This window comes from Pseudorca crassidens, chromosome 20, assembly GCF_039906515.1.
Source record: "Pseudorca crassidens isolate mPseCra1 chromosome 20, mPseCra1.hap1, whole genome shotgun sequence".
NCBI lineage: Eukaryota > Metazoa > Chordata > Mammalia > Artiodactyla > Delphinidae > Pseudorca > Pseudorca crassidens.
This window is the reverse complement of record NC_090315.1, coordinates 18,227,149-18,241,231: the sequence shown is the minus strand read 5'-3', so window position 1 is coordinate 18,241,231 and position 14,083 is coordinate 18,227,149. Positions and strand designations below refer to the sequence as shown.

Sequence of the window (14,083 nt, the reverse complement as noted above, 5' to 3'; positions counted from 1 at the left end):
GCCCGCGTACCGCAAAAAATAAAAAAATTATATATATATATATATATATATATAGCGTATCCACACAATGGAATATTATTCGACCATAAAAGGGAAGGAAAAACTGACACATGCTATAGCATGGATAAGCCTTGAAACATTATGCTAAATGAAAGAAGCCAGTCACAAAGGACTACAAATTATATGATTCCATTCATATGAAATGTCCAGAGAGAAAATCTATAGAGACAGAAAGTAGATTGGGGGTTGCCTATGGCTGGGGGAGGAGGGATAGGGGTGATAGGTAAAGGATACAGGATTTCTTTCTGAGATGATGAAAATGTTTTAAAATGGACTGCGGTGATGGCTGCACATATCTGTGAATATACTAAGAACCGATGGACATACTTTAAATGACTGAATCATATGATATGATATGTAAAAGTCAATAAGGCTTTAAAATAAAAAACTAACAAACCTGATATTTGAAGGTTAGATAAGATTAAGTTACAGAGGTAATTACTAGAACAAAAATATCAACCTCCCTAAATACCCAAATTAATGTAAAAAATGAAAATATCAAGTAGAGAAGGAAATATAGCAAATATAATACACAGTAATTATAAAATAATATGACAGAGCAGAGACCTTAATTAATGTGAATAGGATTAAGCCCTTGAGAGGATTAACTGATTTATTAAAACAAGATTTCCAATTTGGCTCCCAAAGCAAGACTCACCTATATGCTGTATACAAGAGACAAACATGAACGGAAATGATTGAGAAAGGTTGAAAATAAAGGGATCAGCAAAGGTTAACAGGCAAATGGAAACAATGAGAAAGCAGTGGAGTGACAAGGCCTGATTTGCAATTTTAAAAGATGGCTCTGGCTTCTGTGTGGAGAATGGATTGAAGGGGTATTACGTAAACACGACTGAAATGGCCTCTCTATACTGGCCCCTAAGTTGTTTATTGCTTCACTGCAGGCTGAGATGGTTAGCTCAAGAGCCCACGGACACCAAGCTCAAAATTTACATATGAATTGTTTGAAAATAGCCCAAACAAGCAGATTTTTAGCCATTTAGGGCCTCCCTGTCTTGCATGGTCCACTAAACTACACCTAGCATCTGAAGTCCATTGATAAGGCAGAGGCTTGTGGTTATAAGACTGCAAGTTGCCACTGTCCTTCAGAGTGCCCTGACCCAGAGCCTCCCCACTGTGCCGCTGACGACTCCACCTAGACACATAAATGCTCTCTCCCCACCGAGAGTCCCCTTGTCACCCTTCTGAACAGCAACCCCCATGCTCTGGCCTCTGGATAGACCCCCACTGAGAGGGACTTCCTCACCTGGGAACTGTCAAAGCATTGCCCAATAAAGCTTGTGTGTGCTACTGTCACCTCACGGTCATATCGTTTTCCTTGACTAGTCCCCCAAAACCCCCAACACCCTACAGGAGGCAGTCTCCCAGATGATAGATGACAAAGGCTAGGCTAGAGAGGGAGGATATGGATGTAGAGAAAGGTGGGTGAGCCTGGAGCTCCAGAGGCAAGATCTAGAAAGAATGGTAATGGTAGCACACAGGCAAGGAAATTAGCAAAAGATGACAGTATCCCTCAAAAAGCATGATGTCAGTAGGATGGTAGGTCACAGGTTAAAAAATGGTACCATGGACTCCTGCCCAGAGAGAGGGCCTGACACAGAGGAGAAGCTCCACACTCTTTAATAAGCCAGTCTGCTTCTCCATCTTCTTTCATATCAACCCCTGGTAAGAAATTTTGTATCTTGTTCCTCTGTGTCTGTCTGTCTCTCTATCTGTCTGTGTGTCTGTGGCTACACAGACATATATAAAGATTCACTGAAACAATACTTACCTTCACTGTGCCACATATTTTTATTTTCCATTCATGCCTTTTTTTTTTTTTTTAATGCAGGTCATGAGACTTTCAATTGATTTCATGGTCCACCAACAGGAAACAGCCTGCAGTTTGAAAAACACTACATTTAATGATGATTGCTTATTTTTCTCCTCCTTGACCTTCCTTGGATTTAGGATGAAGATGAGAAAAAAAAAGTGATTTTTCAAAGTTTCCCCTCTTTCGTCCATGTTGCTAGTCAGCTCCAGTTTTTCTAGGAAGCTGCACTTTGATTTGCTGGGGCCTCTGAATGCTGAATTAAAGGCATGGCTAGAACTTTCTGGCTAGAATAGCCCTGAGGCAGAGGGAAAGAGAGGCCTGGGCGGGTGTCTCCTCCTTGCTACCAAGAGTGTGCACAGCACCCTGGACACGTGCCCATAAAGGAAGCTGCCCGTGTAAAACTGAATAATTGACTCCTCACCCCTGTGATTTCTCTCAGAATACACCTGCACTTTCTGGGGAGTCTATTGTAAGTGGAATTTAGGAATAAGAGGAATTGCTAAGGAAGAGGTTTAAGGTACATTCATACATTCTTTTGTATGTATGCGATAGCACATAAAAGGAACTTTATGTAAGAACTTCGTAAAAGTTCTTCAGTTAATAAAGATGAGAATCTCAATATTAAATTAATGTTACTGAGAACAGAATACACAAGGATCCAGATGCCCCAAAATTTCCTTTTCCTTTTTTTAAAATTAATTAATTAATTTATTTATTTATAGCTGCACTGGGTCTTTGTTGCTGCACGTGGGCTTTCTCTAGTTGTGGCGAGCAGGGGCTCCTCTTCGTTGCGGTGCGCGGGCTTCTCATTAAGGTGGCTTCTCTTGTTGCGGAGCACGGGCACTAGGCACGCAGGCTTCGGTAGTTGTGGCTCATGGGCTCAGTAGTTGCAGCACACGGACTTAGTTGCTCCGCAGCATGTGGGATCTTCCCAGACCAAGGCTTGAACCAGTGTCCCCTGCATTGGCAGGCAGATTCTTAACCACTGCGCCACCAGGGAAGCCCTCCTTTTACTTTTATTTAGAAGGAAAACATTAAACAGAAAAAGAATATTCTGTAAATAAATACAACAGAACAAGTGACCTGTCGTCTGACTCCTCTACAGCCTACAGTATCCACAGAGTCATTTTTTGAACACAATGTATTATATGAATAAAATTCTACACTTTTAAAATTGAGTTTTCTCTTTTTGAAGTGCAGCTTCAAGCAACTACAAGTTTCTATCCTGCTAACCCCAGGCAGCAGTTGCTTTTAACGTCTATCTTTTATTTAAAAAACTTAATTGGAAGTTTTTGTAGCCAGCAGGAGCACTTCAAAGAAAGGGAAAAAATGCCAAAAATTAATACTTTATGTCAGAGGTTAGTAGGGAAAGAAACAAAGATTGCAGAAACGAGGGGTTATTGGTATATAAGAAAGCAGTGGGAGAAGAGAAAGGCAGGAATGGACTGAAAAAAGAAAGAAAAAGGGAAACACAGAACACTGAAAACGAGATGGGAGTACCACTGTCCCGCCTCTGAGCAGGGTGACACAACACAAGGCTTACAGCAGCATTTATAATTTTCCACACACCTCAAAGGCCCTGTGCGCAGATCTCACCCCCAGCTACCCACTCAAGTCATTTACCCCTGTCCACAATTACACATCAAGGGACCACAGGTCTTCCTATGTTTTAATTTCTAGACATTCCTGTCACTGCAGATTCTAAGTCAACTCTGTCAAAACAATATTAAAACTTCAAGGATGATTTAGTGCTCTGCCTTTGAGGAGAGTGAGATAAGAGGAAGAAGGCCTTGGATTGGGAAGGTCAAGGTACAAGGGTCCTTGTCCCATCTCTACCACCATCTGATGTGAGAATTTGGACCGGCCCCCTCTTCTCTCTGGAGCTCAGTTATGTCATAGTGAAGTGAGAGGGTTGGAGGAGATTCCTGAGATTCCTTCCAGCTCTGATAACCTATCACGCTGTCAGTGAATCTCCCGTATCACTCACCAAAGATGCTGATGAACAGGTCAAGAAGATGAATATCCAAGACTTGCTCCCAGAGGCTCTTAGAGTTGAAGTAAATACTAGATTCTGTTATTTCAATGGGGAAAATTTCCCACACTTGTACAGGTCCTCAAGATCAGAACAGCTCTGACTAAAGACCTCACTGATCCCAGACAGGCTAGACTACTCTTCCATAAAAAATCATAAGAGCCTGTTTTCCATGCTCTGCTTTATAAGACTTTGCCTAGCAGCCAATTTCAGAACCATTTTCCCAAAATGACCTTTATCTCTGATAAAAGGGACTTTGGGGCAGATGACTGGAGTGATGGGGGAGAAGGCCTGATAATGAACATTGAGCTGGCTTGAGAGGCAAGGACACTGATTATATCCCTAGATGTGAATCTCCAGCCTTCCTCAGAGCCTTGCAAAAGGCCCTGGCTTCCAGACGGGGCTGTGCAATTCAATGAGGCACCATGCAGCACTGCAGGGTGGCAGCAGATCCCGGACAGAACACTCCTTGCTACAGAAGCTGAGGCTGGGGGAATTCCTCGGCACTCCAGTGGTAAGGACTCTGCGCTTCCACTGCAGGTGGCATGGGTTCGATCCCTGGTCAGGGAACTAAGATCCTGCATGCCATGCAGTGAGGCCAAAAATAAATAGATAAATAAATAAATAAAATTAAAAAGAAATCGAGGCTGACAACCAAACAAAGCCCAGTTCACTAAGAGCCCACAGACAGAAGGGCCAAACTGGCCAGTATGCCATTCCACAGTCCTCTGTACGTGAAGCTGTCCAGCTCACAGACCCAGTTGAATTGGGATGGGCATGTGTCCCAAGGACAGCTAACTTATAAGTGGGCCAGGTCTCCTAAGGTGGATCTGGAGGAAAAGGATAAGCTAGGCCAATCAGAGTCTGTTGCTGGGGAATGTGAATGGGGACATGAAAAAAAAAGCAGTTCGTGATGACAGAAGAAGGTTAAAGGTCATGATGAAGAGAGAGGCCCTGATGGACAGCAGGGCTAGGGAGTAAACAGACTTAGTGTAGCAACTGCAACCACACACGCACACACAAACACACACTGACACACTAGACAAAATGGGAGGGGGATATTTAACATATAATCAAGTTCAACAGAAAAAAAAAGGGAAATTCCTGCATTCCAGAGACAGAGGAAACCAGAACGAGGAGCATAAACTAAAGGTGAATAACCTTGAAAGCAAAAAACACTTTATGAGATTAAAGTGGGTCACCACGCAATAATAAACGGTTAAACTTCTACACACCTAATCATGTGGCTTACAATATCTAAGGCAAAAATTAAAGAATTACAAGGGGCAACTGGTGTATCCACAGTCATAGTAGGAGATTTTTAACATGCCTTTCTCAGCAATTTATAATCAAGAGGACAAAAATTAATAAAGTTTAGAAAGAACATTTGAACAACAGCTTGGTCTAATGAACCAATAACTAAGGAATACATACTCTTTTCATTCACATGCAACATTGATAAAAACTGACCACTCAAAGATATAAGGCAAATCATAACAAATATTAAACACTCCAAAGCATACCTGGTTTAATCTCATCAAATATAACTGAGTTAGGAATCAATAATAAAAATAACAATTTTTTATAACTGTATATTTACAAATTTAAAGATACACAGAAGTCAGCGAAAAAAACCATCATGGAAATTAGAACATGTTCAGAATGGAAAGATAATTTTTTAAATTTAAATGTAGCATGTCAAAACGAGTAGGATACTTCTACTTCCACTTAGGATGTAGAAAGTTGCAAGAGAATACCTCTCCCACCCTAAGAGCGAGAGAAAGGTGGTTCACCACAAAATCATAGTCTTTTCAGGTACATCAGAGAGCTGAGGATGCAATGAAACCTAATGAAATGAAATCCAAAACAGACAAGCATGGCTGCCTTCATCTTTGGTACAGCAGAGGAAGGCAGAGGGGGCTGCCACAGATGGGTAAGAAAAGCACTGAACTTTTAATGAATTTCTAGAGATTAAACAAAAGTCAGCATGATGGTTTAGAATCCCTAACAGCAACCATGCGCAGAGTCTGTACCTATGGCCACCTTTGCTCCTTGGGCATTTACTAAGTATACGTGAGAAAAATTGGAGATAGGACAGGAGAATTGCCAGGCACACTCTCTGGGGCATGTGTGTGGGGCCTCAGGGCCTATGGAACAATTTTAAAAATGTCTAGTATATGTGTAATTGGAGCACCAGAGGCAAAGAGAAAGAAAAAGAGTCAAAATAAATATTTGAAGAAGTAATGGTTGAAAATTTCCCAAATTTGGTAAAAGAGATAAATTCACATATTCAAGAAGTTCACAAGTAGAATAAATACAAAACAAAACAAAAAACACCCCTACGCATATCATGGTCAAACTGATAAAGCCAGTAATAAACAAAGAATCTTGAAAGCAGCCAGAAAAAGAGTGGAACAATAATTCGAATTACCACTCACTTCTCATCAGAAACTACAGAGGTCAGAAGACAGAGAGATAACATCTTTAAAGTGCTAAAAGAAAGGGAAAAAACCCTGCCCACCCAGAATTTAATATCCAGAGAAAATATCCTTAAAGAATAAAGTTGAAATAAAGATATTTTCAGGTAAAATGGGTTGACTATAGAACAAAATTTAAGTTATAACTATATACCTTCTAGGAGAAATAGGAGAATATCTTGGCAAACTTGGGGTAGGCAAAGATTTCTTAAAAGGACGCAGAAAACACTAAACATAAAAAAACTGATAAACTGGATATCATTAAAATTAATAACTTCTGCTCTTCAAAAGTTACCATTAAAAGAAAGAAAAAGCAAGCCACTGACTGGAAGAAAAAATTCGTAGCACCTAATATCTGACAAAGGACTCATATCCAGAAAACATATGAAAGAACTATAAATCAATAATAAAAAGGCAAAACCCAATTATTAAAAATGGGCAAAGGACTTAAACAGTGGTGGTTTGCAAACTGGCCCCTGTACACAGAGGGCAACGAGACACTGGAAAAAGGTAGGCCACTCCAGATTGGTAGGTGGCAGGTTTAACAAGCAAGGGAACTTACATATGAGGCTTGTCTTGATGAGTAGATCTCCACACCCATCCGTCAGGATCTTAGAAGTTTATATGGAGGCCTTAACTGGGTTCTGTCATGTACTGATAAAACGGGTAAAACTCTGACAGCTAACCAAAAAAAAAAAAAGGGCACAAATAATATTTGGAAAAACGTAGAGATTCAAAAAATTCAAAGAGACTATTATCTACAATTTAATACCAATATATCTGGAAATTATACAAAATAGATAATTTCACAGGGAAATATAACTTACCCAGAAAGAAAAAGAAAATTTATATAGTCCTATAACTATTGCAGAAAGTTAATAAGTCATTAAAATCAAACCCACAGTAAGTTGGGACGAAGTGAGAGAGTGGCATGGACATATATACACTACCAAATGTAAAATAGACAACTAGTGGGAAGCAGCCGTATAGCACAGGGAGATCAGCTCGGTGCTTTGTGATCACCTAGAGGGGTGGGATAGGGAGGACTGGAGGGAGACGCAAGAGGGAGTAGATATGGGAATATATGTATACGTATAGTTGATTCACCTTGTTATACAGCAGAAGCTAACACACCATTGTAAAGCAATTATACTCCAATAAAGATGTTAAAAAAATACATTACAAAAATAAAATAAAATAAAATAAAACCCACAGGACTTCCCTGGTGGTGCAGTGGTTAAGAATCAGCCTGCCAATGCAGGGGACATGGGTTCGAGCCCTGGTCTGGGAAGATCCCACATGCCACGGAGCAACTAAGCCCATGCGCCACAACTGCTGAGCCTGTGCTCTAGAGCCCACAAGCCACAACTACTGAGCCTGCGTGCTACAACTACTGAAGCCCACGCACCTAGAGCCCATGCTCCTCAACAAAGACAAGCTACCACAATGCGAAGCCCACGCACTGCAACAAAGGGTAGCCCCCACTCACCACAACTAGAGAAAGCCCGTGCACAGCAATGAAGACCCAACTCAGCCAAATATAAATAAATAAATTTATTTTTAAAAAATCAAACCCAGATAGAAAAAAGAAAAAAAATGTCCAAAACAGTTTTGAAGGTAAATTCTGCCAGTCAAGAAATTAATTACTTCAACTTTATAAACCTCTTCTGTTAAAAAAAAAAGGAATCACTACTTACCCCATTTTATGAAACTAGAATAATTTCAACACAAGAAAAGGCAATAAGAGAAAGGAAAATTATAGGTCAACCTCATAGAATACTAGCAAACCAAATCCAGGAATATAGTTTTAAAGATAAAGACTAACTAAAGTCAAGTATTTTACCACATAACAGATTGAAGAATAAAAAGCATGATTCAAAGATTCTATGGGTGTGTGCAACACACACACACACACACACACAAAAGCACTTGGTAAAATTCAAGACCTTCTTATAAACTCTTTAGCAAGCTGGGAACACAAAAGAAATTTGTCAAAATCCCACTGCAAACGAAATACTATATTGAAATATTAGAATTCCCTTAATAATCAGCAACAAAGATACATGCATCCTCATTTCAGTTCAACACTGTACTGAAGAGGGTAGTCATCAGAGTAAAACATGGAAGATAAATAAGAGGAATAAAGACTGAAAAAGAAGAGTCAGAAATGTCATTAATCATACATGGTAAAATTGTCTAGACAGTACATCCAAAAATATCTATTGATAAATTATCAGAATAACAATTCAGCAAAGTTGTGTTATATATAAAATCAATATACAAAAATCAATTTCATCCCTGTGTGTCCATAACAATTTCATCCCTGTGTGTCCATAACAATCACTTAAACAATTAAAATATAAATAAATAAATCTAACAAAATATGTGCCAGGCTTCTATGGAGAAAAATATAAGACGTTATTGAAAGAAAACCTGAATAAGTGAAAAATATATGCCACATTCATGGATGAGAATACTTATGCCATAACCGAAATAAGAGAAGTCCCCATTCTAATATATAAATGCAATAAAATCCTAAATCAAAATCCCAAATCTTCATGGAACTTGATAAGCTGATCCGAAAATTCATATGTAACAGCAAAGGGCAAGAATAGCCAAGAAATTGCTGAAGAAGAACAAGAATACCCAGATATCAAGACTTACGTTTAAACTATAATAATTAAGACATTGTGCTAATGAAGCAGTAGACCAATGGAATACGATAAAAAGAGCATGACTTAAACACATTGTGAACTTGACAAATGATAGAGAGGACATTAAAAATCAGTGGAGACAGGACTTCTCTGGTGGTCCAGTGGTTAAGAATCTGCCTTCCAATACAGGGGACATGGGTTCAATCCCTGGTCAGGGAACTAAGATCCCACATGCCGCGAGGCAACTACAGCCCGCGCACCATAACTAGAGAGAAGCCCGCACGCTGCCAAGAAGATCCCACACGCCACAACTAAGACCTGATACAACCAAAGAATAAATAAATATTTTTAAATTGTTTTAAAAAAATCAGTAGAGAAAATATGCAATATTTAATAAATGGCATTGGGACTACAGATAAGCAGGTGGAAAACAATAAAAAATGAATCCTGTGGAATCTAGAAAAAGGGTACAAATGAACTTATCTACAAAACAGAAATAGAGTTACAGATGTAGAAAGCAAACTGATGGTTACTAGGGTTAAGGGGGAGAGGGATAAATTGGGAGACTGGGATTGACATATACACTATTATATATATAAAATAGATAACTAATAAGGACCCACCGTATAGCACAGGGAGCTCTACTCAATATTCTGTAATGACCTATATGGGAAAAGAATCTAAAAAAAAGTGGATATGTGTATATGTATAACTGATTCACCTTGCTGTACACCTGAAACTAACACAACATTGTAAGTCAACTCTACTCCAATAAAAAATTTTTTAAATAAAAAATAAAAGTGACGTAACAGCTTAAAAAAATGAATCCCTGCCTTACATCACACAGAAAATTAATTTTGCAGGTGAATCATAGTTCTAAATGAGAAAAACATGACTTTGAACTTTAAGAAAGGAATATGGGAAAATAGTTTCATAACCTCAAGGTAAATTTCTTTAATAAGATGGGGGAAACTACATACGATAAAGGAAAAGACTGCTGAGCGTGATTACATTAGAATTTACACCTCTGTATAACAGAGGCACCATAAACAAAGTAAAAAGAGAGGATCAGAATGGGAGCTTTCTGTAACACATACAACTAAAAAGGAAAAATATCCCAGCTATATAAAGAACTCTTAATACATCAATAAGAAAAGACAAAGAACCCAGTTTGCAATCGGCAAAGAGTAATGATGTCCACACTCAATAACAGCCTAGTAACATTCGAAGTATAGAGGGATGACAAGAGAGGATGTGTATGGCAGCAGAGATAGGAAGGAGGGTTGAATTCTCATTTTTCAATAAAACAGTGATAGTGGGCTTCCCTGGTGGCGCAGTGGTTGAGAGTCCGCCTGCCGATGCAGGGGACACGGGTTCATGCCCCGGTCTGGGAAGATCCCACATGCCGGGAGCGGCTAGGCCCGTGAGCCATGGCCGCTGAGCCTGTGCGTCCGGCGCCTGTGCTCCACAACGGGAGAGGCCACAACAGTGAGAGGCCCACGTACCGAAAAAAAAAACAAAAAAACAAACAAAAAAACACAGTAATAGTGCCTAACACTGAAAAACCAAGGAAGTAGTGATGCAAGTACAGTATTTAGAAATATCAACTAAAAGAATTCAAAGTGCCTGGGATAGGAGAAGAAGAGAAATGAGACAGACACAAAGGAAAAAGTGTCAGATGATGCTATTGTCTACAATGAACACTGAGGAATTATTAACTTTGGTATTTTTTAATTGATTTTTTGGAATATATTTGATTTACAATGTTGTCTCAGGTGTACAGCAAAGTGAATCAGTTTTACATATATTAATACATACATCTACTCTTTTAGATTCTTTTCCCATATAGGTCATTACAGAGTATTGAGTAGAGTTCCCTGTGCTATACAGTAGGTTCTTATTAGTTATCTATTTTATTTATTTGATTTTTAAAATTCTATTTATTTATTTATGGCTGCATTGGGTCTTTGTTGCTGCACACAGGCTTTCTCTAATTGCAGTGAGTGGGGGCTACTCCTCGTTGCGGTGCACAGGCTTCTCATTGCAGCGGCCTCTCTTGCTGCAGAGCATGGCTCTAGGCACACAGGCTTCAGTAGTTGTGGCTCGCGGGCTCTAGAGCACAGGCTCAGTAGTCATGGCACACAGGCTTAGTTGCTCCATGGCATGTGGGATCTTCCCGGACCAGGGATCGAACCCATGTCCCCTGCACTGGCAGGCAGACTCCTATCTACTGTGCCACCAGGGAAGCCCCTATCTATTTTTTATATAGCAGTGTGTATATGTCAATCCCAATCTGCCAATTTATCCCTTCCCTTCCCTTCCCCCTTGGTAACCATAAATTTGTTTTCTACATCTGTGACTCTATTTCTGTTTTGCAAGTAAGTTCATTTGTACCATTTTTTTAGATTCCACATACAAGTGATATCATGATATTTGCCTTTCTCTTTATGATTTACTTCACTCAGTATGACAATCTCTAGGTCCAACCATGTCATTGCAAATGGCATTATTTCACACCTTTTTATGGCTGAGTAATATTCCATTTTATATATGTACCACACCTTCATTATCCATTCCTCCATCAATGAATATTTAGATTACTTCCATGTCCTGGCTATTGTAAATAGTGCCACAATGAACATTGGGGTGCATGTATCTTTTTTTTTTTTTACATTTTATTTATTTATTATTTATTTTTGGCTGTGTTGGGTCTTTGTTTCTGTGCGTGGGCTTTCTCTAGTTGTGGTGAGTGGGGGCCACTCTTCATTGTGTGCACGGGCCCCTCACTGTCGTGGCCTCTCTTGCTGTGGAGCACAAGCTCCAGACGCACAGGCTCAGTAGTTGTGGCCCACGGGCCGAGTTGCTCTGCGGCATGTGGGATCCTCCCAGACCAGGGCTCGAACCCATGTCCCCTGCACTGGCAGGCAGACTCTCAACCACTGCGCCACCAGGGAAGCCCGCCTGTATCTTTTTGAATTATGGTTTTCTCAGATATATGCCCAGGAGTAGGATTGCTGGATCATATGGTAGCTCTATTTTTAGTTTTTTAAGGAACCTCCATACTGTTCTCCATAGTGGCTATACCAATTTACATTCTCACCAACAGTGTAGGAGGGTTCCTTTTTCTCCACACCCTCTCCAGCATTTATTGTTCGTAGCTTTTTTTAATATTTATTTATTTGGCTGTGCCGGACTTAGTTGCAGCACGCAGGATCTTTGTTGCAGCATGTGAAATCTTTAGTTGCGGCATGCGGGATCTTTAGTTGTGGCATATGAACTCTTAGTTGTGGCATGGGGGATCTAGTTCCCTGACCAGGGATCAAATCCGGGCCCCCTGCATTGGGAGTGCGGAGTCTTAGCCACTGGACCACCAGGAAAGTCCCATTTGTAGATTTTTTTGATGATGGCCATTCTGACAGGTGTGAGGTGATACCTCATTGTAGTTTTGATTTGCATTTCTTTAATAATTAGTGATGTTGAGCATCTTTTCATGTGTTTGTTGGCCATCTGTATGTCTTCCCTGGAGAAATATCTATTTAGATCTTCCACCCATTTTTTTGATTGGCTTGTTTGTTTTTTTGATATTGAGCTGCATGAGGTATATATTTTGGAGATTAATCTCTTGTCGGTCGCTTCATTTGCAAATATTTTCTCCCATTCTGTGGGCTGTCTTTTCGTCTTGTTTATGGTTTCCTTTGTTGTGCAAAAGCTTTTAAGTTTAATTAGGTTCCATTTGTTTATTTTTGTTTTTATTTTCATTACTCTAGGAGGTGGATCAAAAAAAGATATTGCTGCGATTTATGTCAGAGAGTGTTCTGGCTATTTTTTCCTCTAAGAGTTTTATAGTATCTGGTCTTACATTTAGGGAGAAATTATTAACTTTGAATGAAAAGTGTAAAAACTGAAACCCAGGAAAGAAAGGAACCCAGAAAAAAAGAGATAACCCATGGAGCAGAAAAAATTTTTTTATTGGAATTAATGTCCTCCGAAAGAAAAGATATTTAATCCATGAAACAAGATTAGGAATTACATGGACTTCCCTGGTGGTCCAATGGTAAAGAATCCGCCTTACAATGCAGGGGACATGGGTTCAATCCCTGGTCAGGGAACTAAGATCCCACATGCTGCGGGGCAACCAAGCCCACGTGCTGCAACTACTGAGCTTGCACGTCTCAACCAGAGAGCCTGAGCGCCACAAACTACAGAGCCCACGCACTCTGGAAGCCACATGACACAACTATAGAGCCCACGCGCCCTGGAGCCCGTACGCCACAACTAGAGAAGAGAAAACCCACACACCACAACTAGAGAGAAGCCCACGCACCGCAACAAAGAGCCCACACACTGCAACTAAAGATCCCGCATGCCTCAACAAAGATCCCGCTTGCTGCAACTAAGACCCGACGCAGCCAAGAATAAATTAAATAAATAAATAATAAATCTTAAAAAGAAAAGATTAGGAATTATAGAGAAAAGACACTCAAACAAAAAATAAGAAAAGTTTCTGAAAATCAACACTTCAAATTCAATAGAAGAGATTTTTAAAAAGGTAAGTCAAGAAGAGAAGAGAAACAGACAGGAAGACAGGCAGACTTTGAGAATCAGAGAAAGGTTGAAAAATCAGTTCATGGGGTTTAACATTCAAATAAGAAGAGTTCCAGAAAGTGAATTCAGAGAAAGTTGAGGAAGGAAATAATTAGTTCAGGAAACACAAATCTCTAAATTGAAATGACCCATCTGAGTCCTCATCTCAATGAATAATTTAAAATTCACACTGTCGTGAAATTTTAGAACTCCAAGGATAAAGAGAAAATCATAATAGGTTGCAGAGAGGCAAAAATAACATACAAAAGGATTAAGGATCAAAATGACTTCTTACCATAATACTGTAAAGTAGAAAAAGCAATGCCTTTTAAAATTTTTAATACAAAAATATTGACATGAAAGCAAAAACTGATCATTATTTGCAGACACTATGATTTTCTTACCTAAAAAAATCCATGACAATTAACTGAAAAACTAACCA

General features: G+C 39.5%; 1 long non-coding RNA gene across 2 annotated transcripts in view; it reads right to left on the bottom strand.

Annotated features, from left to right (window-relative positions):
- The window catches only part of LOC137214333 (uncharacterized), a 237,961-nt gene that overhangs the window by 203,421 nt on the left and 20,457 nt on the right, over window positions 1–14,083 (bottom strand). The window lies entirely within an intron of this gene.